Raw genomic sequence first — 25270 nt, forward strand, 5'->3', positions numbered from 1 at the left:
GGAGAAATGGATAGATTAGAGGTTACGTTAGTGAGTGGAAATAAAAGACCACCTCAGTTCTGCAATTTCAAACCAAGGAGCATGAAATATGTATTAACTTTCATCAAGGGTGTTCCTGACACCCAAATTACTTTTGGCTCCTTGAGCAAATCTAATTTTGAATAACTTTTGTCTTCCTGAAGTGTTTCAATTATTATTTACTTTCTCGCAGACTGCCGTCGATGTACAGTAATTAAATACAGTGCAAAAATAAAGGCTGCTTCACTTGCTACCATGTGATTAATTATAATGCAGCTGAGGTCTGGGGTTTGTCTGCAAGGGAGGTTTAATGACCCTCATTGTAATTCTCTTCTAAACCACAGAACAGCTATCAATGAAATAACCTTTTTTTTTTCCCTCTGCAATATCAAGATTCGATTTTTTGATATTTTCTTTTTCTGTGTTGGTGACCCATTTACCAAAGAGTAATCAGTCAGATTCTAATTAGGTGCAGGCCAGAGTGGGCTAGTGAAAGCCTTGGACCTGCTCAGCAGGTGTATTAAAGGATCGAAGGTACGTCACTAAGATGGCAACTGCTTTTGAACGCACTGATCTCTAATGAGGCAGAGGCAGATAACTAACAGAAACCCCCCTCTCCCCTTCCTACTGAGGTTTTGCCTTTTGATGAAAGGGCTTTATGCTCTACATGGGAGGGTCCTGCAGGACAGCGGACAGAGGCCACTAAACCTCAGTCACTTGAACTGTTTCATTATTCAGGCTTTTGATAAACTTGTCTTCATCTCTGCAAGTCTGGTGGAACTACCAGTGAGTAAAATGCTAATTGTGCCTTATATGATAGCTCTATTTTCTTCTTTACACTCAATATGGCATCAGTCATTCATGGGTTGGATAATGTGAACATTAACTGAACAAGCCAGTGGGTAATGTGCACATTATCCAAATGCCTCACATTACCCCTAGAAAACATCTCTCTACAGACAGAATATATTTAGCCAGAGAGAGGGTGATACAGATGGCGAGAGATGGACACAGAGACTGAAAATAGATTGCCAAAGCAAGGCCAGATTTATCTGATTTTTATAGTCCACTTCTTCAGGCATTTCAAAGCAGATTGCATGCAGGTAGTTCCTTGTCCCCTAAGGAGGTCATTTATCAAAATGCGCTAAGGCTTGATGGACTCTCTACGTGGGTAACATCAAGCTAGGTTGAGAGAACATTGCCCAAATCTCATCTTGGAGTGAGTTTCCTCACTCCGAGGGTCATCAAATGTTCAAAAGAGTGCACTGTTCTGTTCGTAGATCTAACATTGAATGTCAAAGGGGCCCCTAACCCCCTACACTGAGACCTAACCCTCACCTCGAGTTACTAGGTGGGCCTACCATAGGGATACAAATACCTAGCTAGGGAGATGACATTACAGCCAGGTGTGCGCGCTTTCTCTCTCTCTCTCTCAGTGGGAAATACAACAGGTCTAGCTCCTATCACAAAGTCTGATAATGTTATTGCAATTTGCATTAACTTAGCTCTTCACATAGGTAATTAGTGCAAATTGCAATAAAATGAATATTTGCATAAACCACACCCTTTTGCTATCACATGCGATACTTACCGCATTTTGATAAATCCAGGCCTAAGTTTGTATCTGAGGCAACAGAGGACAAAGGTTACAAGGAGCAGCAGTGGGATTTGAACCCTGGTCTGTAACCTGCTGCTCCTCCACTCAAGATAAGAGAGGTCACAAGAACAGGTGAAAATAATTTCTGTGATATTTTTATTGTCCTAGGAGGTTGTCTAATATTTATTTATTGTTTTGCTGCTTCCAGAACGCCTCCTTCAGCTTCCATAAGTAAAGTGAAAATCCACAGCTGGGAATGGAAATAATCTCAACTCTGCAGGACCCCACGGGTGGAGTTGGTCTAGAGAGTACAACGGTCTTCACGATAACGGACGCCCTGCCGGAAGAGAGGGAAAGGGGGGGGGGGGGTGTACAGAGACATTTCCATGCTCAGGAGGGGAGAAGGAGGTCATGGGACAAGGGTGAAAGGAGCAAACGCAAGCACAATGTAAGGTAATCCTTCTTTACAGAGAGGGAGGCGGTGGTGAGGAGAGGGGCAGGGAGTGGACCGTTACTGGGATGGAGACATGGGGAGGAAGGGAAGTGAGGAGCACCTCGCGTTTGCTTCCCTCATACGCCAACTGATATAATTCTAACATTTGCTGGGGCTGGGCCACTCATGAACATTTCCTCATCGGTGATTGCAAAAGTATTGGGGGTTTTTTTGTAGCCAGGAAATATAATTGATTTCAGTTTAAACCCCATTAAATGGAGGCTAACATGATAATGCCATTTCTAGCCTTCAATAGCGGTGCACATCATGGAAATGGGGCCATTGCTGCTCAGTCTATCTGCAACTGCCTGCTCATGCCAGATGAGGGCAACCATGCATGTTCACTTTAGTAAGTTTTGGTCCAACTTCATTAAAAGGGGAAATATTTAGCAGATGAAATGCCATCTGTTGGGAATTTCTCTAGTACAAACGCTGCGTTTTCCTGATGGATTCTGTGTTCATAAAGTCACAGGCTTTACAGCACTGGCAACTGGTCGCTTTATTTTGTCGGGGACACATAGTGCAAACCAAAAGAACAATGCGAGCTCCTCAAACCTGGCAGTGTGCACCTCTTCAGCTCTGCTCTGGCTCATGGCACCTGCCTGGGCTTTCATGGGCCACCCAGTAGTTAATTCTCCCATTTCTTTTCAATCCTCAACCTTTATGGTGTCCCAGCTGTGCCAGTTTGGCTAGGATGATAGGAGATTTACTGTTTATTAGAGGATAATCTACGGGAAGAATTCACTTTCTTACTAGCCCATGAACACAGCTGGTTCCTCAGTTGCTATCTGGGGAGGGTAGTCCAGGCTGGCACTGGCTACCCATCTGTGGACTAGAAAAATGATGTTCATAGAGAATGGGCATCAACTAACTTGCCTGAGCATGAGTGTATTCTTAATTGCTTGGGCTTAACAAGGCAGACTGGTGGGTATAGTGTCTAAGAGCTTCAGCGAAGGCAGGGAGATAAGCAAATCACGCCAAAGGGCGTAGTAAGGAGAGAAAGGCACAAAATGCAATCACTGTCCGCCTTTGTGGAGGTAGGAATTAACATTGTGAGATCATCCAGAGAAAAATTCATCAATTACACATAAAGCAACTGATGAATCAATCTCAGTTCTCGACTTCAGTCATTCCAATGTTTATTCCATGCCAATTAGTTTAATATTTCAGCAGTGAACCAAATAGTCAGAGGTCAATATTCAAAGCCATTTAGATGCATAACTCACAAGATATTCAACCAACTCCAAGCTATCCAGTCAAATTTGTAGTTTGAATATTGACCTCTCTCCATATATATATATATATATATATACAGTCAAAAAAACAAGACAGTGAATAAATCAAAATCAGTTCCAGCAAATTACAAAAATGTATATAAGAACAAAAACAAGGAACAAAATAACATCAAAATATACAAAAAAATATATACAAAAATCTTTTATTGACAAAAATATGTTCATTTAAATGCTCAAAAAGCTATAAAAAGTGTGTACAAGAATAAACATAAAAAAAAATCTTTAACAAAAATATCAGGACTATGCTATAATCCAGACAATAAAGTTCAATCAGAATTGCTTGCGAGATCCATAGTGATTCATATCAGCATTCAACATATAAAGTAGTCAATATCTTCAGTCTAGAACCGCATCGGTGCTGCAAAGCAGCGATTTTCTTAAATTCCAAGGATGGAAGGTGTTAAAGTGTAGCCATTTTTCATCTAGTCCCGACACGAAGGCCTTGATGTTTAGCCGCTGAACGGCTTCATCAAGGGGAAGTGATAACAGTATAAATGTAATATGCAATATGACAATCATCACTTATACAGCATAGTCCTAATATTTTTGTTAGAAGGATTTTTTTGGATGTTTATTCTTGAACTCTGTTTTTATAGCTTTTTGAGCATTTTAACGAACAGATTTTTGTGAATAAAAGATTTTTGTATACATTTTTTTGTAAATTGTGATGTTATTTTTTTCGTTTTTGTTCTTCTCGCTCTCTCTATATATAACAATATTGTTAAAGGTCTCTTGGGAAACGTAGATGCAAAAGGGAAATATTTAGGTCTGTTTTTCCAACCATAATTTCATTGTTTTAAAATAAATTAAAAGTGTACATAAAAAAAAAGCAGATGTATTTTGCTTCTAATTGTATTTCTAGGCAAATATTCACCTTGCTGTGAAGAGCATACTGCTTAATACTGCATTTGCATTTTGGTTTTCACCTTAAATTGCCAATTTTTGGGAGGCAGGAGTCATCAGACTTCGAGGGAAGGAGTTTGATTCCCAAACAGTTTAGGTCTGCGGGCACGGATACAATTCTGTAAAACACACACATTTCCCATTTGCCCACCTCCGTATCTCAAAAAAATCCAATCATCTTAACAGTCCCAGTGATTACTGTTGAGCCTCCAAACAGTAACAGAAAGATTTAAATATATGCCAAGATAATGAAGTTTGAGTGTTATTGGGATATTACCAGAAGCCTGAGATAGAATTAATAACCTAATGGGACTCCTTGATTTAATTTGCTATACTTCAGTATCCAATAGTCATTCTAGGCAGGGCCATGATGGGACAATTGACCCTACAAATTATTTTTGAGCTGATGGCATAATTTATTGAGTCAAAATTAAATATAATTAATGACCAAGAACTGAAGAGTTACGGTAATTGCTGTGTGCAGTAGTTGAGCTGATACTGCTCCTATGAGCGAATATTGAACTGAAATCCTAATGCTATGGTTCTTTGTTGCCCACACCATACCCTTTTCACTCATCTGGCGGGTGTCACCGCTTCTACTCACTGTCCACAGCCTTAAACTACATCAGGATTAGTCCACCGTGGCCATAATCTACGCCCAGGTGATATTTCAGCCGGTAGGAATGTTTGTTACTCCCCAGCGTGCTCAACCGGGAAGGCCGAGCTCTGATCAATCTCACCAACCTGTCCTCAGTGATGGTTGCGCTGACGGAACACTCCTCTGCGTTATTTGTTAGTTCACTGGCCCCTCTTGACACCACCCTCCTAATTACAGTAGTAAAGTCTTGCCATCACACCGAGATTTGATGTCACTGCTGATATTAATAAGGATTATTTTCCCACCCCCACGGAGTACAGTTACAGGGAAAATGCTGCAATGTTCAGCGTACTGCCTAAAGAAAATAGCATGGACCCAAAAAGCACTTCCTTCCGTCATTAGGGAATTCCACTCTCTTTATTTTTATACTTCTTCCTTTCGTTTCAAAGGAGGAAAAAGAAACAAAATCACCAAGCTGAGCAGGGGATTGATTTTCTTGCCTTTCCTATGAAATCTTTTTTTTTTCGTAATTTCTGAAAAGTGTTTTTGGAGAGTCCTGGCACCACCCATATGCCGCCTCTGGTTTGCCAGCACGGCACGAGGCTGAACGAGCCTGTGACAAGGATGAGGTTTCCATAGCAACCGCCAGACCTCCGCCGGCCACCGCTTCAGCACTTCAAAGCCGGCGTGCTTCTCCCGGCAGCAGCAGCAGCTAATCCCGGGTTTCTCACTCCTACTGTCTACGAAGGAAAGGAGCATTTCTCCTTCTCCCATAGCACCGAGCTTCAAACCTGGTCAAGACAGTGTCAGAAGAGTCCTGCTCAGGTGTGTAATCGTGACCATGAAATGCACATAGATAGGTCCAGGTCCTTCCGTTCCAACATAAGGACCCTGGAGGGTCACGTCTCATACGAACCCCAGCCTGAGTACCACAGCCTTTGCAGGGACCCATGCTAATGTTTGAAAATCAACATGGCAGAATGACAAGAATTTGAAACGCAGAACTCTTAAGACTACAGAACTGACCATTCTCTGTATCCCGTGAAAAACCAACTTGCCGGTACCTTGGTTCTCCTTCATGAAATCTCTTTCAGATTTTGCTTTAATAAGTTTGTCCATGCAGGAGGCAATAGTCAAAGTGCCTGAATTTCGGCAAAGCCCGGGGGTAGCTTTGTGTACATTATTGCTATCCAAAAGGCCTTTGACTATTCAGTGCCTCCTCTAACCCAATCCTGCTCTGGGAGTGCCTCCGAAGGCAGGTGGGAAAAAGGAGCCATGTTGCTGACCTCCATGGATACTTCCACCCAGGCACAGGGTGGGCAACAATCAAAAAGCCCATTTACCCAACTAAAATGGAGCACAGTGTTTTTACCCATGGAAAGGGCTTTCATTATTGCCCTCAGAGAGAGTCATTTTCAAAAGCATTGCATGAGTAAACCATTGCTTTACCCGCAGACTGCTGGCCCGATATGCAGGTAAAGTTGCCTGCGTATGTCTCTCTGCACTTAGGTTTACTCAGACTGAGCAGAGGCCTTCCTGTGGGCATAGTTAGGGAGGGGGTTTGCATTTATGTGCATAATGTATTGCTGTGTCCCCTGGCCGTGGCAGGCCACGACTGCGGTCCCCTACCTCGTCCGCGGCGGCAACCCGCCACGGCAGCCTCAGGAGGAACCATACCCTCCTCTCCGACCGGGTCAAAAGGTTTGGTTAAGTACGCAATTTATCCTGGCGATGGCAGGAGCCAGTCCTGCCATCGCCAGGACTGGCTCCGCGATTCATCGGGCCGTTCCCCATCATTCGGCAAGTGGGTACAGTCTCATATCAACTTCGTCTCCCTCCATCTCTCAAGATACACAATACCTTCCACATCTCTCTCCTGAAACCTCTGGTATTGTCATGGCCCTCCAGCACGCCTCCAACTCCCCAACATGTCGCCTCCGAAGATGACCTCACCTACCAGGTTCGGGAGGTCCTGGATGTGAGAAAACATCGCAAAAGGTGGGAGTATCTGTTGGCATGGGAGGGTTTTGGCCCTGAAGAAAACTCCTGGGAGCCATTGGCTAACATCCTGGATTGGAGCCTATTGGACCAGTTCCACAGAGACCATTCGGCTAAGCCCAGGCCTCCAGGGAGGCGACCAAAAGAGGGGGGTACTGTTGTGTCCCGCGGCCGTGGCAGGCCACGACCAAGGTCCCCTACCTCGTCTGCGGCGGCGACCCACCGCAGCAGCCTCAGGGGGAACCCCTGGCCGGGTGCTCGGTGCCCTGGTGTGGGCCCCCGGCCTGTCCATTGGGGGGAGAGCTGTCCCTGCGCTGCCCCCGCGCCGTTTCTGCAGTCGTTCCTCCGCGGAGGAAATCAAAGATGGCCGCCGCCATCTTTAGGCGCGAGGCCGCGCCCCTTCACTAATTTAAAGGGACCCGATCCCTTTAACAACCTCACCTGTCCTGGATCAGCCTGAGCAGAGGAAGTATATAAGGGAGCTTCCTCTGCTCATTCTCTGACTTGGCAACGTCCTCCAGCATTGTCTAGTCTGCTTGCCTCGGTGAGTTCTTGAGCTTGGATCCCTGTTCCTGTTTCGGCTTGGTCTTCCCGGTTCCTGACTTTGGATTGGCTTCAGTACTTCTCTGGTGTGCGACTCGGATTGGCAAGCAGTAATTCTCTGGTGTGACCTCGGACTGGCAAGTGTTGATCCCTCGGTGTGTGACCTCAGCCTGGTAAGTGACGACTCTCTGGCACCTGATCTTGGACCCCTCCTGGACTCCGTCTCCAAGGGCCCGCCTAAGTCCCAGCGGTCTGGGTCCCTACGGGCTCCTCCTGGGGGGACCGCAGACTTCCAGGGCAAAGCTCCAGTCAGCCCTTGCACTGATACCACGACTCCTCGGGGTCCACCAAAGTCCCAGCAGTCTGGGTCCCTACGGGCTCCTCCTGGGGGGACCACAGACTTCCAGGGGTGAAGATTCAGCTCCTCTTCTAGTCTCTTCATCTGTCTGCAGTCGTCTCCGCCTCCAGAGCCAAGGGTCAACTGCGCTCCTCTTCTGTTCTGCCTCGCCACCCGACGAGAGAACCTCCGCAAGGTATTCCATCCTCTCATCGGCCCAAGGGTCCACAAGCCTGAGCTTAACATGTATGCGTGTACATTTACCTGAAACATTTCTGTGCAGGTGTAAACATATGCAGGTATATTTGATAGGATAATTTTCAAAGCAGACTAAGAAGTGCCATGACGGGTCAGACCAAGGTCCATCGAGCCCAGCATCCTGGCTCTGACAGTGGCCAGTCCGGGTCACAAGCACCCGGCAGGTCCCATAAAGCAGATCCCATTCCTGTTGCTCACTGCCAGGGACTGCAGTGGCTTCCTTTAGTCTGCCTGGCTAAGAATGTGTTCTGGACTTGTCCTCCAGGAACTTGTCCAAAGCTCCTTTAAACCCCGCTGTGCTCATCGCCTCGACCACGTCCTCTGGCAACAGATCCCACAGCTTGATCGTGCGCCGAGTGAAAAACTACTTTCCATGATCTGTTTTACATCTGCTGGGTGTCAGTTTCACAGAGCGTCCCCTTGTTTTAGTTTTATTTAAAAGGGTAAATAACCCTCCTTTATTTACCCATTCCTCCCCACTCATGATTTTATAAACTTGTATCCTGTCCCCTCTCAGCCGTCTCTTTTCTAACCTGAAGATCCCCAGCCTGCGTAGCCTCTCCTCATAGGAGAGATCTTCCCTCCCCTTTATCATTTCTGTCACCCTCTTCTACAGCTTTTCTAGTTTCGCTATGTCCTTCCCGAGATGAGGGGGCTAGAACTGCACGTAATACACCAAGGCTCCACCCACAGGCAAGATGATATTTTCAGTTTTAGTCTCCCTTCCTTTTCGGATCATTCTATTTGCTTTTTTGCCTGCTGCCGCACACTGAGCTGAGGATTTCAACGTAGTGTCCACAAGGACTCCGAGGTCCCTGTTCCAGGGGCATTTCCAGGGTGGCGACTCCCACTACAGAACCCAGCATACATGTATTAGTAATTGGGATTATTTCCCCTATGGGCATCACTTCGCACTTTTCTACATTAAATCTAATTGCTCATTCAGCTATCTAGTTTCCAAGTCCCACAAGGCCCTTCTGCAGTTCCTCGCAATCCACTACCATTTTAACAGATTTGAATAATTTTGTGTCATCTACAAATTTAATCATCTCACTTGTTCCCTTTTTCCATCATTAATGAATATGTTAAACAGCAGAGGTCCCAGTACCGATCCCTGTGATACTACATCGACGACCTTTCTCTGTTTCCGGCCTTTTAACCCGTTACCAATCCACAGTAGGACACTGCCTTCTATCTCATGACCTTGTAATTTCCTGAGCAGTCTCTCATGGGGCACTTTGTCAAATGTCTCCTGAAAGTCCAAATACACTAAGGGGTAGATTTAAAAAATTTGCGCGATCGCGTACTTTTGTTCGCGCACCAGGCATGAACAAAGGTTCGCTGGATTTTATAAGATACGCGCGTAGCCGCGCGTATCTTATAAAATCCGGGGTCGGCGCGCGCAAGGGGGTGCACATTTGTGCAACCTGCGCGCGCCGAGCCCAGCGCGCGCTGCCTGTTCCCTCCGAGGCCGCTCCGATTTCGGATTGGTAAGAACACGACTCCCCCTTGCCAAAACCACGTTGAATCTTCCCCATTAAGCTATGCCTTTTTATATGGCCAGTGATTTGTTTTAAAGAATGGTTTCTAACATTTACCAGTTTCCCAGATCACCCCCCGAGGCCCTTTATAAAAATTGATATCATGTTGGCCATCTTCCAGACTTCAGGAATCGTAGCTGTTTTAAATGAAAGGTCACAGATTACTAGTAAAGGTTAGCAATTTTGGGCCAATATTTAAAGCTATTTGGCTAATTTACACGGGGATTCAGTGACATGGCAATGTCGCCGAATATACCTGAATAAATATTAAAGTCAGATGGATAAGCTTATCCAGCTAACTTTTGACCTGCTACGGGCCACGACTAACTTATCTGGTTAACTTAACTATTGTTACTTATCTGGCTAAGCTGGCTGGATAGGTAGCACCGCCCAGTTACATCTACTGCTCGGCCACGGACAGATAAGTGTTTTATCTGGCTAAGTGGTATAACTGGATATTCAGTGGCATGGACCCCTTCGTGTTTTAGTTCTTTTAGAAGTCTGGCGTGGATGCCATTCAGGTGGTTTATGTTTGTAAAGACCGTGGACAGGCTTTTTCTGTTATTTCCTCGCTGAGCACCCCTTTTGCCCCTTGGTCATCTAGTGGCCCAAACGACTCCCCTTTTAGGCTTTTTGCTTTGAATGTACTTGAATAAGCTTTTATAATTAGTGTTTGCCTCACTGACTAGCACTTACGCTCTTGTCTATTTTCATCTTTTGGGTCTCCTTTCCATTTTTTGAACAATGCTCCTTTAGCTTTCATTACCTCCTTTACCTTACCATTAAACCATGCTGGCAGCCGTTTGGTCTTCCCTTGACTTTTTTTAATGCATGGAATATATTTTATCTGGGTTTATAAATGGTATTTTTAAACAATGTCTGCACCTCATGCAAATTTTTTAGCCCTTGCAACTGCGCCTTTTAATTTTTTTCCCTAAATAATTTCCTCATTCTATCAGTCTCTCTTTTTAAAGATAAATGCTACTGTAGTAGTTTCACTTAATGTTATTTTCTCCAGTGATTATATCAACTTTGATTGCATTATGATTCTAATTGCTTTGCGGCCCCACCACAGTAACCCCTCGTGCCAGGTCATGCTTTCCACTGAAAACTAGATCTAAAATTAGCTGCCCCTCATTTGTTCTAGGACCAGCTGCTCCATTAAGCAGATATTTATGGCATCTATAAACTTAACCTCTCTAGCTTGTGCCGATGAGACACTGAACCAGGCAATACTTCATTTTGGCCAGGTGGCAGGTAGTATACACCCACTGCTATATTTATATTTCTTTACTTCAATCAACATCAGTGCTGGAAAAGTAAAGTATTGCTCTGCACCAATGTATATGCTATTGTGTTATATTGCACAAACGAAGAGCATTGTAATATCTCACTTAAAATAATTATTTGACATTGATATTCTGTGGTACTAAAACAGATTGTATTGTGCCAGATTAATGCACTGAGCAAGAGAAGCACATTAAACTAGAGAAAAACATTTACATGATATAACATGATATAACATTCAGACTTCTGAATACAGTTTAAGCCAAATTCCCGTTTGGTGTTTGACCACGCACATTTCCTAATAAAATGACCCCACCGAAAGTGATGCGCTACAAACTTCAGAGATCCTCTGCCGTACAAGGAGGTCCCGCCAGCATATCTGTGCTCACACGGCAGCCTCCTCCGCCATTCCTTCGTTATTAGCTCGGCCCTGCGGAGGGTAGCAGAGCTATTGCTGGGGGGAGGATGATGTGTGCTTGAGCCTCACACACACACAGGACGTCTGGCTGGGACTGTGCCTGAGGAAAGGACAATCAGTAGTCTCAAAATCTTGCATCTTTAAACGTCTGGCACCTTAGTGAAGGGGTCTTCTCTACTCCACCTCTTTGGGGGTTTTCCTGGATCCAGTCTGAGAGCGAAGCCACCTAATGCTCTCGGAAAAAGGCAAACACATGGGCTCGCTTTCCAAAGAAAGCCGAGCATCTAAAGTTAGGCAAACTTCCAGCCAAACTCAGAAGCCGAAGTTTTTTGGTTGAAATTTCTCCTAACTTTAGGCTCCTAACGCTGAGGCACTTTAGTTTATGAATTATTTATTTTTCTAAATTCTGTTAACCTAAAGTTAGGCGCATAACTTACTCCCCTCCAACCTGACCCCATCTACTTTTTTGGGGCCTAAATTTAGGTGCTTTGGGCTGGTGCGGGGAGGAACCCGACTTTCGGACGGTAGTCCAGGCTGTCGTGCTAAGTAACCTCGATTATCGTAACTCCTTACATTTAGGTTTACTAAAGCATCTCCTCCAGAATGCTGGGCTTGATGGACCCTTGGTCTGGCTCAGTATGGCAGGTTCTTATGTTCGTATGGTACAAAATGCCGCTGTCCACATGCTTTGTGGTTTGGGTTACACTGCTTACCAATGCAGGAGAGGATTCAGTTTAAGGCACCCAGGCACACTGTCTCTCAGATCTAATTAAATTATGCGCCCAGCTCAACATAGGCCTTACTCTTCTTTCTGCTTCTGAACTCCGACTGCAAACAATCAAGCAATGGGCTTTTTCCTTGGCCGTACTGTAACTATGCAATCCATTGCCTTTACAGTACATGTTTTAGAAAACCTGAGGTCAATTTTAAGAAGCACACGCGGGCGCACATGTGTGAGTGTTTGCCAGCACGTGCCAATGGCCGTGGCCATTTTATAACCTACGTGCATGTTATAAAATAGCCTGGACGTGCATACATGTGCACCCAAATGCCACCTGGAATGTGTATGTGGGGGGGATTTCATTAGATATGTGCGCCGACGCTAAAGCCCATTTTCCTAGTTCCTTCCCAGTTCACCCAGTTAACCAATTGCCCTTCCTACCCCCCCCCCATTAGTTTGCCTACTTTTCACCCTGTTAGGCCAGACCTCCTAAACCTCACTAAGTAGCTTATATTCTTTTATTTTCTTCCTTACACGCCATCCGTAGCAGAAGTAAAATTAGGCTGTAGGGGATTCTGTAACGTGCTTGTGAATGTAAATACATACGTCTAGAATTGATGCCTCAGCCCTGGCCTGCCCACTCCCCGCTTTCCTGAAAACGTTTTTGTGCGCGTAACGGGAGACATGCATGTTGTCACAGGCCTTTTAAAATCCACGCGGCGTGCATCTGAGACCCGTGTGTATCTCCCGGATCTGACGTGCGCAAGGCTTTTAAAATCGACCAGTAAGCCTTCTCTTTTAAGACGGTTATTTTAGGGAGCCTGTAGCTGGGTATTTGCAGTGTAATTTTATAGATGAATTATTTTTGTTTTATTAATTGATTTTATTTTTGTTATATTATTTATGTGTATACACAGTGGTGTTTTTAATATTTTGTCTATCTCTGTTTTATCCTTCTTCATTTTATGTACGGTATGTAAAAAATGCAATCTGCATTGAACTTATGGACCCAGCGAAATATAAAATGGTTTAGATAAATAAATAAAGCTCTAAGTGCCCATCTCCTTCCATTAGATCAGGGGTGGGCAATTCCAGTCCTCGAGGGCCACAAACCTGTCGAGGTTTTAGGATATCCTAATGAATATGCATGACATAGATTTGCATACAACTGAGGCAGAGTGCATGAAAATCTCTCTCATGCATATTCATTAGGATATCCTGAAAACCAGACTGGTTTGTGGCCCTCGAGGACCGGAACTGCCCACCCCTGCATTAGATGCCCAAATCTATTGAATATCAGCCCCACAACAACTAATATTTCACAGAATCCGTGGATACCTGTGTGTTGTATCTGAGACAAAAGCAATGTGTGCGTAATTGCGTGAGAAATGTCATCAGGTGTGTGTGTGTGCGCCTATGAGGGGTGATAAACGTGTGAGTTTGTGATGGTTATATGGGAAGGGTGTGTGACGTGTGCTGTGCTTGAGTATAGGGTTTGCGTAGGTGCGAGACAGGATGTGTGTATGCTTGTGTGACTCACAGAGAGCAGGTGCCCTCCTCTGTGAGTGAGTGAGGTTGTGTGTCCTCATGTGATAGTGGCTGAAAGTGAGGACAGCTGTGATAATGCTCGTCCAGGGTGTGGAAGTGGATGGAAGGGCAAACCAGCAAGTATGAGGGGCCAAGAAAAGGGCAGGTTTGAAGGGTAAAAGCTCCAGGACGGTGAAGAGGGTGCAGCTCCGCTACCGCAGCTGTTAAGTGCTACTGATCCTCTGTTCCTCTATAGACGTTAGGGCGTCAAGATCTTTCTGGCAGGCAGAGAGTGAGTCGGGATGCTTGGAGGCTGAAGACACCTCTTGCTTCACTTTCACTCCAATTAACAGCAATCAGGCTCCAGCTTTGATAGGTCATGGGCGATGGGAGTCAATCTGCTCTTGGCCCCCAGCCTCACAGTGGATCTGATAAAGCATGTCCCTTCCGGTCTTACTGCTTAACTACAAGTACTGACATCTTCAAACAAACAAACCTCAGATTTTAAAGACTGCCTTAGAGCCGGTGGGCCCTTTCTCCTGGGGTTTTATTCTTTGCACTTTGTGGCATGAAACGTGCATTTCTTTTCATTCCTCTCAGCCCTTGGTCTCTACAACTCTCCAGGCCCGATGATATCCCCTCTGCTCCATTAATACTTAAGGAGTGTTGCGGTGGCACTAGCCTGGGCTTATAAATGGGTGAGATCAATACACTTTCAATTTATTTAAACCAGAAATCCAAGAGCTGCAGTGTGCGATGCAGCTTCTGCCCCAGCAACTGGTGAGTGTGTCTGGCCTGCATCCCAGGAGTGGCACTGCAGAATTTCACTTAGAAGGGCCTGCGTTCACGCCTAGCTGGCAGATTTCACACCGGCACTACCTGTGGATGCCTTATAAAAATTCAGAAATGCACACCATGGCAAGGCTGCTCAAGTTTAGCCTGCAGGAAATGGGCTGTAAGCGTTGCGGTCCTGCCCACGCTCCTCACGGGCAGGCTCCTTACCTTTCGCTGCCAGTCAGGCTGCTGATGCTGCGGCGGTCTCTCTGCGGTCTCCGGGCTCCTCCCCGGCCGCCTTCTGCTCTGAGCAGTGGGGCCGGCCCGCCGCGAGCTCTCCCTCGCGGCCAGGACCCCCGCTGCTGCTTCTGGCTCTCCCCGGTGTGCTCAGCTGCTCCCGGCGTCCCTGCCGGTGCCTGCAGCCAGCCTTACCCTCTATGCTTCTTCCTGCTTCAGCCTTCGCGGCTGGGAGCCGCTCCAGCAGCCTGCCACATCTCCAGCTTCAGGGCAGGGCTGCTCCGCCGCCTGCCTGGCTTCCTTGGGCGCTCCACGTGGCTGAGGACGCCACCAGCTTCCAGCTCTTCTCTCCAGCTTCCTAAGGCGCGGGCGCGCGCCTCTCTCCTCCTCTTCAAGGGCCAGCCAGGTGTGGCCCCCTGCTGACCCCTCCCTGGGCGTTGTCCTCTTCAGCCCTACAAAAGGGCTCAGCGTCCACTCCAGCTTGGCCTTCGCAAGGAGTTGGTCACTCCTGGGATCCTGCTGTCCTTCGCTCCAGGAGTCGCCTTGTTCCAGCACTTCTTCAAGGTCCTGTGTTTCTTGTTCTTTGTTGGAGCTCCTCGTCTCGTCCTGATGTCCGCCTGCTGTTCCAGTCCTGATGTCTGCCTGTTGTCCATGTCCCAGCCCTAAGGTTTGTCTTCCGATCCAGTATCTGTGTTCCAGTCCAGATGTTGCCTCGCCTATCCTGATGTCTGAGTTCCTGTCCTGGTACCCTGGCAATCCTTGTCGTGGTCCGCGACCAGCCCCACGGGTGGGCTGAGTAGGGCGCTTCATGATGCCGGTCTTGTACCTCGTTCCCAAATCTTCAGAAAGCCAAGTACCACGTTCTCGAATCTTCAGAAAGCCAAGTACCTCGTTCCTGAATCTCCTGAAAGCTAAGTACCTTGTTCCTGAGTTGTCTGCACGCTTGGTACCTTACGGCAAGCCATGTCGTGGTCCGCGACCAGCCCCACGGGTGGGCTGAGTAGGGCGCTTCATGATGCAAGCCTTGTACCTTGTTCCTGAGCCAAGTATCTTGTTCCTGTGTCTCCTGTATGCTTGGTACCCCGCGGCAAGCCATGTTGTGGTCCGCAACCAGCCCCATGGGTGGGCTGAGTAGGGCGCTTCATGATGCAAGCCTTGTACCTTGTTCCTGAGCCAAGTATCTTGTTCCTGTGTCTCCTGTATGCTTGGTACCCCGCGGCAAGCCATGTTGTGGTCCGCAACCAGCCCCATGGGTGGGCTGAGTAGGGCGCTTCATGATGCAAGCCTTGTACCTTGTTCCTGAGCCAAGTATCTTGTTCCTGTGTCTCCTGTATGCTTGGTACCCCGCGGCAAGCCATGTTGTGGTCCGCAACCAGCCCCACGGGTGGGCTGAGTAGGGTGCTTCATGATGCAAGCCTTGTACCTTGTTCTCGAATCTTCTGGAAGCCTTGTACCTTGTTCTTGAAAGTCTATTACCTCGTTCCTGAGTCTACGTCTGTACCTGAGTCTACGTCTGTGCATCCTGTACCTCGTTCTTGAGTCTATGTTCGTTTTTGAGTCCATGTCTGTGCCTGAGTCTACGTCGTCCCTGAAGTCTCGTCAGTATCTCAATGTTCCAGTCTTTGCTGCCTTGGCCTCCATCCGGCCTGCCGCTTCTTGCCGTACCCTGCGGCAGGTCCGAAAGGGCTTGGAACGGTCGGCGGACTGTTCATAAGACCACCATTGTGTTGTTGGTCTTCCAAAGCGTGCAGGTCCGGAGGAGGGTCTGTCTTCCCAGTCATCACTCCAGCCTCGTTCCTGTCCAGCCCATGCTCGGGCATGCCACGCCTACCGCGGCGCCTCCTCAGAGTTCCGCTGGGGTCGAGCCGTGGCCCAAGGTCACACATCTCCTGGGAAGTGGGACTGCTCTCCTAGTGCTCCACAACAGTAAGTAGTCCACAAAAGTGCAGCGGAGGGGACTCAGGTCGCACTGAAAAGGTCAGCTAGGAAGTGCTCCAAAGGCGTAGAGCACTCTGTATAGCACTAAGCGCCACCTAAAATAAAAGTCATTTTCCAGGTTTAGACAAGTTTCTGGAGGACAGGCAGGCCTGGGGAAAGAAAACCTTTGGGTACTGGGAGGGATAAAAAAAAAACCCAAAAATGGAGCTTTCCATTAAGATCTGCTGGGTACTACTTCCAGGTGGCCCCCGATTGTCCGCTCTCAGAGACGGGATATTGGGCTTGATGGGCCATTGCTCTAACTCAACAGGGCACTGCTTATGTTCTCATCAGAATCAGGGCTGTTTCCCATGGATTTTCACCCAGATGGCCCCCCCTGGCTTCATGTGCAGCCCTTCGGAGTCCTGACTGAGTTTGTGGGGTACAGGAGTGCCCACTGACTCAATTTCTGCTGGTCGGGCTCATTCCACCGCATGCCACGGACCTGCAGAAAAGCAGAATCTCCATCAGCTTGTTTGTAATGGCAGGAAAAGTCAGAACTGGATCAGTCCGACTTGTGGATATGGAGGCCGTCTATAGGTGAAGATGATCTTAAGTTCTGCCACCTCGAAACAAAACAGAAGAGTTCCTTTTGAACTTGTGCAAGAGAATACTCTGGTGCAGAACACACAGGGGCAGCTGGCGAGGAGGCAATGCCCCTCCGACTCACCCACCCTGGAAATCTGAATACTAACTAAGCCTGTCATTACACGACTGCAGCTAGTACTGCCAAGTACTGCAACTGGGAAAAGAAGGTGACCTCTGGCATTATAGTTTTATTAAGAACTCCTAGTTAAGCCTTTTTAATGGAAAACTATTGTTACTTTTCTTTATCGCGTGCTGTGCCTGTCTGCCGGTCTTAAAGAGAAAGGATTACAGTGCATGAAAGAAATGGCTTTCGCCTTCAGATCTATTGCCGTGCTCTGTCAGAGTGTTTGGCTTGCTGTCAGGATCACTTTACACCTGCTTCCTGTGATTGACCATGGAAGCCCCCCTCTCCGATTTAAGGGCCAGGGGTACACAAGGGTTCCGGGGCCACTCCGACACCGTCCAAGGGCCCCCAGGACACGGTTCTTTCCAATGAGGAAGGAGGGCGGGAGAGGACTAAATACCTCCAAGGCGCAAGATGGCTGGGGAGAGTCTTAATTTGTTGCCCTGGGTGGGGCAACAAGTCTATATCACCTTCGAAGGATGTGAGTGCTACAAAAGTCTCCGGAGGCTCAGGTCGAGTGTCTGAAAAGAAATCTTTTCTTGACACTGTTCTTGGCTTGAAAAAGGTCAAATGCTCCAATTTATCTGTGCACGTGCCTCTCAGTCCTTGGGCAGGAAAACTCCCACCCTCTCTGGCCTGTCCAAGTACGGTTCCCAGTTGGGCAGGGCGTCCTTAGCAAGGATGGAAAACCCTTCCAAAATACTGATGGCAAAAAGGATTACCTGCACCGTCTCCCAGGGTGAAGGCTCCGATTGGGTGCCCTCAGAATAGAACTTTAGGTCTTACTCACAGTTCTCCTCCTCATTTGTCTCAATGGGATTTTTCTTAGAAGTCCAATAGCAGGGAACACCGCGTCTCTCTACAAATGTCCCCTCTTCAGGCAGGAAGGGTGACCACAGACTTCCTCTTGGGAACTCTGAAAAAAATCTTCACAAAAAGGCAGAACTCCTCGGCAGCGGCGTAATCTTCCCCACCTCCCAATCTAACCTAACAGGTGGATACCTCAAACCCCTCCAGTCAGGGGGACCAGGAATTCTCAAAACGTCTCAGTGAAAATACAGAACCAGCACCCTGGCAGGCACTGATCCGTTTCCCAGTAGTGTATTGGGCCAGGCTGTGAAACCCGGTACCCAAGCAAGGAAACAACTCAGAAAGACACACCCCTCCTCTCTCTAACTCTTAACCAAAGGGCCTCACCCAGCAATGCTGCAGGCTGCTTTTATATACAGCAGGGGGGCTGCCGTTCCAGCAAGCTCCAGCCCTGCACCCCTCCCTCCACTGCCTTTCCTATCCTAGCTCACAGGGATCTAAAGACTAGGACCTCATCCTGATGATCCCAAAGGGTCATCGCATACAGACATTTCCTTGCTGAGCCGGCCCTGTAGGAGGCGCCAGACAAGCAGTTTACTCCCTCACGTCTATTGTAAATTCCCTGTTTGGAATAGCCTCTCCCTGGCCCCAGATTCACTCTAGCTGTGGAAAGGAGATACCCTGAGTGATTTAGATACACTTAAGTGCTGAATCCTTTATTCCTGCACTGCAGAAGCAAGTCTACAAGGAAATCTGAAGTGTGAAACTGCAAACAGTGTGTGGGTGCTGGTTCCTTGGGCTTTGTTGCTCTGGCGTTAATTCTAGCTAAATCCCGTCACTCATGGAGACAGACTGAGCCTTCTGGGGAATCGGCATTATAAGTACAAAGAAATGTGTGTGCACAGCCTCTCCACCTACCCTGTCAACCACAGGCTCAGCACTGCCCCCCCTTTCTTTAAATCTCCATACCCAAGTGCTTTGATACTTACAGCTCCTATTTTATATATTGACTGATTCCTACATGTAATAATTCTAAAGATTGCTGGGCCAAAATACTCATGACCTCAGGAGGTGATTTTTAAATGATTTTAGCCAATTAACTAAGCAGTCAGCTGGTTAAAAACTGAGGGCTGAAAACTGCTCCCTCCCCACAGATAGAAGTAGCCATATTGTTTCACAGTGCTGCACAGGGGTGGGGGAAGGGACAGACAGAGCCAGCAGATAGTGTGCAGGGATTTCATTTTGAAATCCACCACTAACTTTGCATTGACGTCTCCACTTTGAAAACATGGGTGCTGTGGGAGGGACAGGGCATGGAGCATGGGTGCTGCAGGAGTGATGGGCCATGGAGCATGGGTGCTGCAGGAGTGATGGACCATGGAGCTCCGGGAGGGACAGGGCATGGAGCATGGGTGCTGCAGGAGTGATGGGCCATGGAACATGGGTGCTGCGAGGGACAGGCCATGGAGCATGGGTGCTGCAGGAGTGATGGGCCATGGAGCATGGGTGCTCCAGGAGGGACAGGGCATGGAGCATGGGTGCTGCGAGAGGGATGGGCCATGGAGCATGGGTGCTGCAGGAGTGACGGGCCATGGAGCATGGGTGCTGCAGGAGTGATGGACCATGGAACATGGGTGCTGCAAGAGGGACGGGCCATGGAGCATGGGTGCTGCAGGAGTGATGGACCATGGAACATGGGTGCTGCGAGAGGGATGGGCCATGGAGCATGGGTGCTGCAGGAGGGACAGGGCATGGAGCATGGGTGCTGCAGGAGTGATGGGCCATGGAGCATGGGTGCTCCAGGAGGGACAGGGCATGGAGCATGGGTGCTGCAGGAGTGATGGGCCATGGAGCATGGGTGCTCCAGGAGGGACAGGCCATGGAACATGGGTGCTGCAGGAGGGACAGGGCATGGAGCATGGGTGCTACAGGAGTGATGGACCATGGGTACTGCAGGAGGGACAGGGCATGGAGCATGGGTGTTGCAGGAGTGATGGGCCATGGAGCATGGGGTATTGCGGGAGTGATAGACCATGGAGCATGGGTACTGCAAGAGGTACAGGGCATGGAGCATGGGTGTTGCAGGAGTGATGGGCCATGGAGCATGGGTGCTGCAGGAGTGATGGGCCATGGAGCATGGGGTATTGCAGGAGTGATGGGCCATGGAGCATGGGTACTGCAGGAGGGACAGGGCATGGAGCATGGGTGCTGCAGGAGTGATGGGCCATGGAGCATGGGTGCTGCAGGAGTGATGGGCCATGGAGCATGGGGTATTGCGGGAGTGATGGGCCATGGAGCATGGGTACTGCAGGAGGGACAGGGCATGGAGCATGGGTGCTGCAGGAGTGATGGGCCATGGAGCATGGGTGCTGCAGGAGTGATGGGCCATGGAGCATGGGGTATTGTGGGAGTGATGGGCCATGGAGCATGGGTACTGCAGGAGGGACAGGGCATGGAGCATGGGTGCTGCAGGAGTGATGGGCCATGGAGCATGGGGTATTGCGGGAGTGATGGGCCATGGATCATGGGTGCTGCAGGAGTGATGGGCCATGGAGAATGGGGTATTGCGGGAGTGATGGGTCATGGAGCATGGGTGTTGCAGGAGGGACGGAACGTGAAGTATGGGTGCTGTGGGAGTGATGGGCCACGGAGTATCTGTACTGCAGGAGTGATGGACCACGGTGCATGGCTATTGCAGGAGTTACAGGGCCATGGAGCATGGGTGCTGCTGGGGTGATGAGCCACAGAGTATGGGTACTGTGGAAGTCATGGGCCACGCAGCATGGGTACTGCTGGAGTGACTGGCCATGGAGCATGGATACTGCAGGAATGATGGTTTGCGTGCTGCAGGAGTAATGGGCCATGGAGGTTGGTTGCTGCAGGAGTGATGGGCGTTGGAATATGGTATTGTGAGAGTGGAAAGCTGTGGGGTCTGTGTGCTGTAGACGTGATGGGACATAGAGCATGGGTAATGCAGGAGTGACAGGCCGTGGAGCATAGGTACTGTGGGAGTGATGCGCCATGCAGCATGGTGTTACGGGAGTAGGGTGTTAATTGGGTCTGGGTGCTGCAGGGATGGCGAGCAGTAGAGTACTCCATAGCATCAGGATTGCTGTAGGGGTGATGGGCCCGCTTTCTGCATAGACTGTGTGCACTATTTGAGCCTGCATGGATGTGAGATGGGTGTGGAGGAGCGGGGAGTTCCAATAAGTAAGATATGGCACACAGGCTTCAATAAAGTTTAGTCCAAGGCTGTCACATTACATCAAATCCCAGACATTGGAAGCACCAGCTATCAGATGGCAAGCAAACTCTGCTAAATTGGGAAAAGTTTTACATTTGCAGAACAATTCTCTCCTCATAGTACATGTTAAGAGTCATACAGCAATGCGTGATCCTATTCATGATTTGAACAGAGCAGCACAAGATAAAACATGTGCTGTTTTGCCAGTACATGTTATAACTAGACCTCAAGTTAAGAAACAGAATGTAGTGCAAAGTGAAGATCAAAGTGCAAATCAAGCGCCTGACAGTGCTGCAGATACTAATAAGGAAGTTACAACATTATTAAAAGCAAATGGCCCAAACTAGTCTTTTTGCTAGCTGGCATGCGGGCAGTATGTCTTCATGAGTTTGGGAACTGTGCTATTTACAAGTTAATTTGCTCAGAGTCACTTAGGATGAAAGTTTCAGTATCTCAGAGCAGCATTTCCCCTGCCTCAGCCCCTGTAATAACAAGGTCGACAAAGTAACAAATTTAAAGGTAATTTTTAATCAAAATCTGAGAGATAGAAACCTGATCATGCAAATCTGCCTGCAGCTTTCAGATGTGGCTGATTGTTCGTGATTGAAAATGATAAAATTGGAATCTGTGTGGATCTGGCCTGTAGGTTCCTCTAATCGCTCATTCCCTTTCTGACTGCAGATGAGAAGGAAACAGGATCAGTGGCTGCTCTTTGGCTAAAGGGCCATGCAAGGTCAAGAAAAAAGATATTGTAAAGTTGCTTTATCACGTAGCTACAGAATCTGCATCCCTCAGTATGCCGCCATCTAACAAAACGAGTATACTTTTTCTCACATATGCCTTGAATAAAGATTTTTTTGTTTAATGCAAAATTCGAGGCAATAATGTGTAGTCCAGGGGTGGGCAAGCTAGGGCCCGTGGGATACCCCTGGCTCGGCCTGCAGCGGTGACATCACTTTCGTCGGCTCGCAGGAGGAATTAACATCCATGGGCTGGCTGAATGGATGTCGCCGCTACAGAACGGGTTCAAGAGAAGAAGATGAAGTGGGGAGGGACAGATGGGAGAGCTGAAAGAGGGTGAGAAAAGATAAAGAGATGACAAAGGGAAAAGAGAGGAAGCCAAAAAGGGAAGGATGGAGACAACGGGGAGAAAGAAGGAAGAAGAGGGAGCTTGGGTCCCTGGAGGTGGCAGCGGTAAGTGTTGGTGCTATTGTAGAAACGGCACATAATGGGGACCCTCTCATCCCATATATGTGCATACCCACATATCCCCCCAAAAATGAGACGGGAGAGGGTCAGTGTGTGGGGGTGCACAACTGCCCAAAACAGTAAAGGACTGAAAAGGGAAGACGACAAAACAGATTTAAATAAGGAGTGATATGCTGCAGGCGCTCAAGCCTGTACAGCTGACAGCTGGGATGTATCATTGGCTAGGGTGGTGTGGACAGACACAACTGGGCAGACTGGATGGGCTGACTGGTCCTTACCTGCCATTATCTACTATGAGGATGATATTGAAAAAGGTTTCAATTCCCCAACCCTCACCCCCACTGGTGACATTTAACTCGGATGATATTTAGCCAGATGACAAGAAGGAGGATGGGTGTTCCAGGGGTGTGGCCTACATTTAGCAGGGTAGTGGCAATATTCAGCACTATCCGGATAAATCTAGATGAATAAGCTTGTTCAGGAAGTTGCAGCCCTAAAGTTGCCCTGGTAACCTCATCCAGATAACGTCCCACTTGCCGCACTGCTCAGTATGGACTTCTATGTTATTACATGCGTTAAAGTCAGACCTGTCCTAGAGTGGGGAGCCCCACTCTTTCATCCTCTCCCCCCTGGCAGGAGGAGAGCAGCACTTCTTACCAGTGCATGTTTCCTCCTCTTCTGCCGACTTTGATCTGAAGTTTGAATCATGTGGGGCCAGCAGATCCCAGGAGACCACGGGGCCCTGCGTGGTGCAGATTTTGGATTGGAGCCCGCAGCTGCAGGTAGGAAGCACTGTTCTCAGACTCCTCCTGCTGGCAGGAGGAAGAAAGGAGGAGAGGAGGTCTGGAGAGGGTCACGCCAGGCATGAAAGACCCCACAAAGGCTCATTTGCCCCGGACCCTGCCTCCCCTTTGGATTAGCACAGGTTAAAATGCCTGCAAAAATGATTAGATTGCTAAGCGAGTGTCTTTATTAACTCAGTATCTCTGCTCTATGTGGTCTGGATTGCTCATTTAGTGAAAAGACGCTCTTTAAAATAGCTATTAAGAGCCTCCATTGTTTTTCTGCACTTTTATAAAATGCAGAAGCAGCAGTACACGATTCCCTCCCTCACTATAGAAACTGAATCTTCATAGAAAGAGCTTGCTCTGCCTCCTGCATACACACGCACGCACACACACACACACACACACACAGGTATATGCCTACACCAGCAATAGCAGTCATGCATCCGATTCATACCAGGAGATTCCCTGGGACATGTCTTGCAGAGATCCTGGTGTTTTTTTTTTTTTTTTAAATTAACTTAATTAATTAGTATAGGATTCTATCATGATCCATACTGTAATATATTGCAACACTACCGGTGCGACTCTGAACATATGTGCATGTCACACTGGGATGCTCAGTCTCACTGGCATCCCCAGGGGATAAGTCCATTAGCTGCTTTTTCATTATGGATCATGAGTGGTAGTAATTTTCCCAAGGATTAAAGCATGCTTGTTTAGTGTAAACAGTGTTCTCTGTAGACAGCAGGATGAATTAGCCATGACACGTGGGTGATGGTGCCAAATGGACCCATCTCTTTGGCTCAGCAGAGCTTTTTTTGTTTTTACTCTACTGAGCATGTGTGGGAGCACTGCCTCATGAGCCCCCCAGTCCATTTCTGGCTTAGCTCGAGCATAGTAGGCGACTCTTCAGGCAAGTGGATGGGTACTAAGCATGGCCAGTTCAGCCTGTTGTCTACTTGAGTTTAGGTGCAGAGAAGGCTTTTGATAAGGGGCTGTGGCAATACATGTTTTGGCTGCTGAAGGGCCTGTATCTGTCTGGACTGGTCCTTTATATAAGGGGCCCTCAAGCAAGACTCCTGATTAATGTCATGGTGTCTGAGAGGTTTCCCCTAAAAGGGGGGGGGGGATGAGGCAAGGTTGCTCTCTCTCCCCCTTCATTGCTTATCTTATCACTCAGAGCTTCGCAGGAAATACGTTTATCTGCTGTTTGTGCGGAACGTGGAAGAGGCGTTGGGAGACATGCTTGCACTTTCCACCCAGTTTGAGGCATCTGTTAACTTCGACAAGTCAGAAATGATGCCTATTCATCCGCAGGGATAATAGTCTTGGAGGGGGAGTGTACCATAAATTGAAATAACTGAGGGTATGGCTACCTAATGATCTTTCCAAGGGCAATTTTGGAAAAGTCCTTGCTTCTGTTAGCAGTCAGCTGACCCTATGGCATGATTTGCCACTGTCCTTGTTTGGGTGCTGTGCTTTATTCAAGATGGCGATCTTACCCAAACTGCTATACTGCTTGCAGATGCCTCCCTGTTGGCTTACTAGGGCAGATATGGACATCTTGTGGTCTTTGATTGTTAGATTTATATGGCAAAGGAAAAGCTGACTTACTCTAAAGAAGTTAATGGGAGAGAGGGCTTGATTTTCCAGATATTGCCTCTCAAATTTCATTCAGTTTATTGCTTATGTACTGCACCAACCAGACTAATATAGCTGCCCAAGGCGGCTTACAATTCATTTTTAAATACAACAAATTAAATCATTTAAAATAAATTAAAACCATTTAAACATTAAAAAATAAACAATCAGAAAAGTAAATGAGAAACTGAGATTCCTTCCATCTCCTTATCTTGCTTAGTCCACGTAACTGCTTTTATTAAACATTTGGAAAAAGCCAAGTTTTAACAACTTTTTTCCTAAACAATAACAAGTTTGTTTCCAAATGGATCTCCCTTGGCAAGAGATTCACAAGCTCTATGCCT

At 47.7% G+C, this 25270-nt stretch overlaps 1 protein-coding gene and 1 long non-coding RNA gene across 3 annotated transcripts in view; one reads left to right on the forward strand and one right to left on the reverse strand.

Moving 5' to 3' along the window:
* The window catches only part of LOC115096760, a 61179-nt gene extending 59237 nt beyond the window's left edge, over nucleotides 1–1942 (forward strand). The window contains exon 3 of the long non-coding RNA XR_003858139.1: nucleotides 1824–1942. This is a non-coding gene — a long non-coding RNA (uncharacterized LOC115096760). The remainder of the gene's footprint in view (nucleotides 1–1823) is intronic.
* CDH4 (cadherin 4) overlaps nucleotides 1–25270 on the reverse strand; it is a 1019548-nt gene that overhangs the window by 69556 nt on the left and 924722 nt on the right. The gene's annotated exons all lie outside the window — the stretch shown is intronic.

Source organism: Rhinatrema bivittatum, chromosome 8 (assembly GCF_901001135.1).
Source record: "Rhinatrema bivittatum chromosome 8, aRhiBiv1.1, whole genome shotgun sequence".
NCBI classification, from domain to species: domain Eukaryota; kingdom Metazoa; phylum Chordata; class Amphibia; order Gymnophiona; family Rhinatrematidae; genus Rhinatrema; species Rhinatrema bivittatum.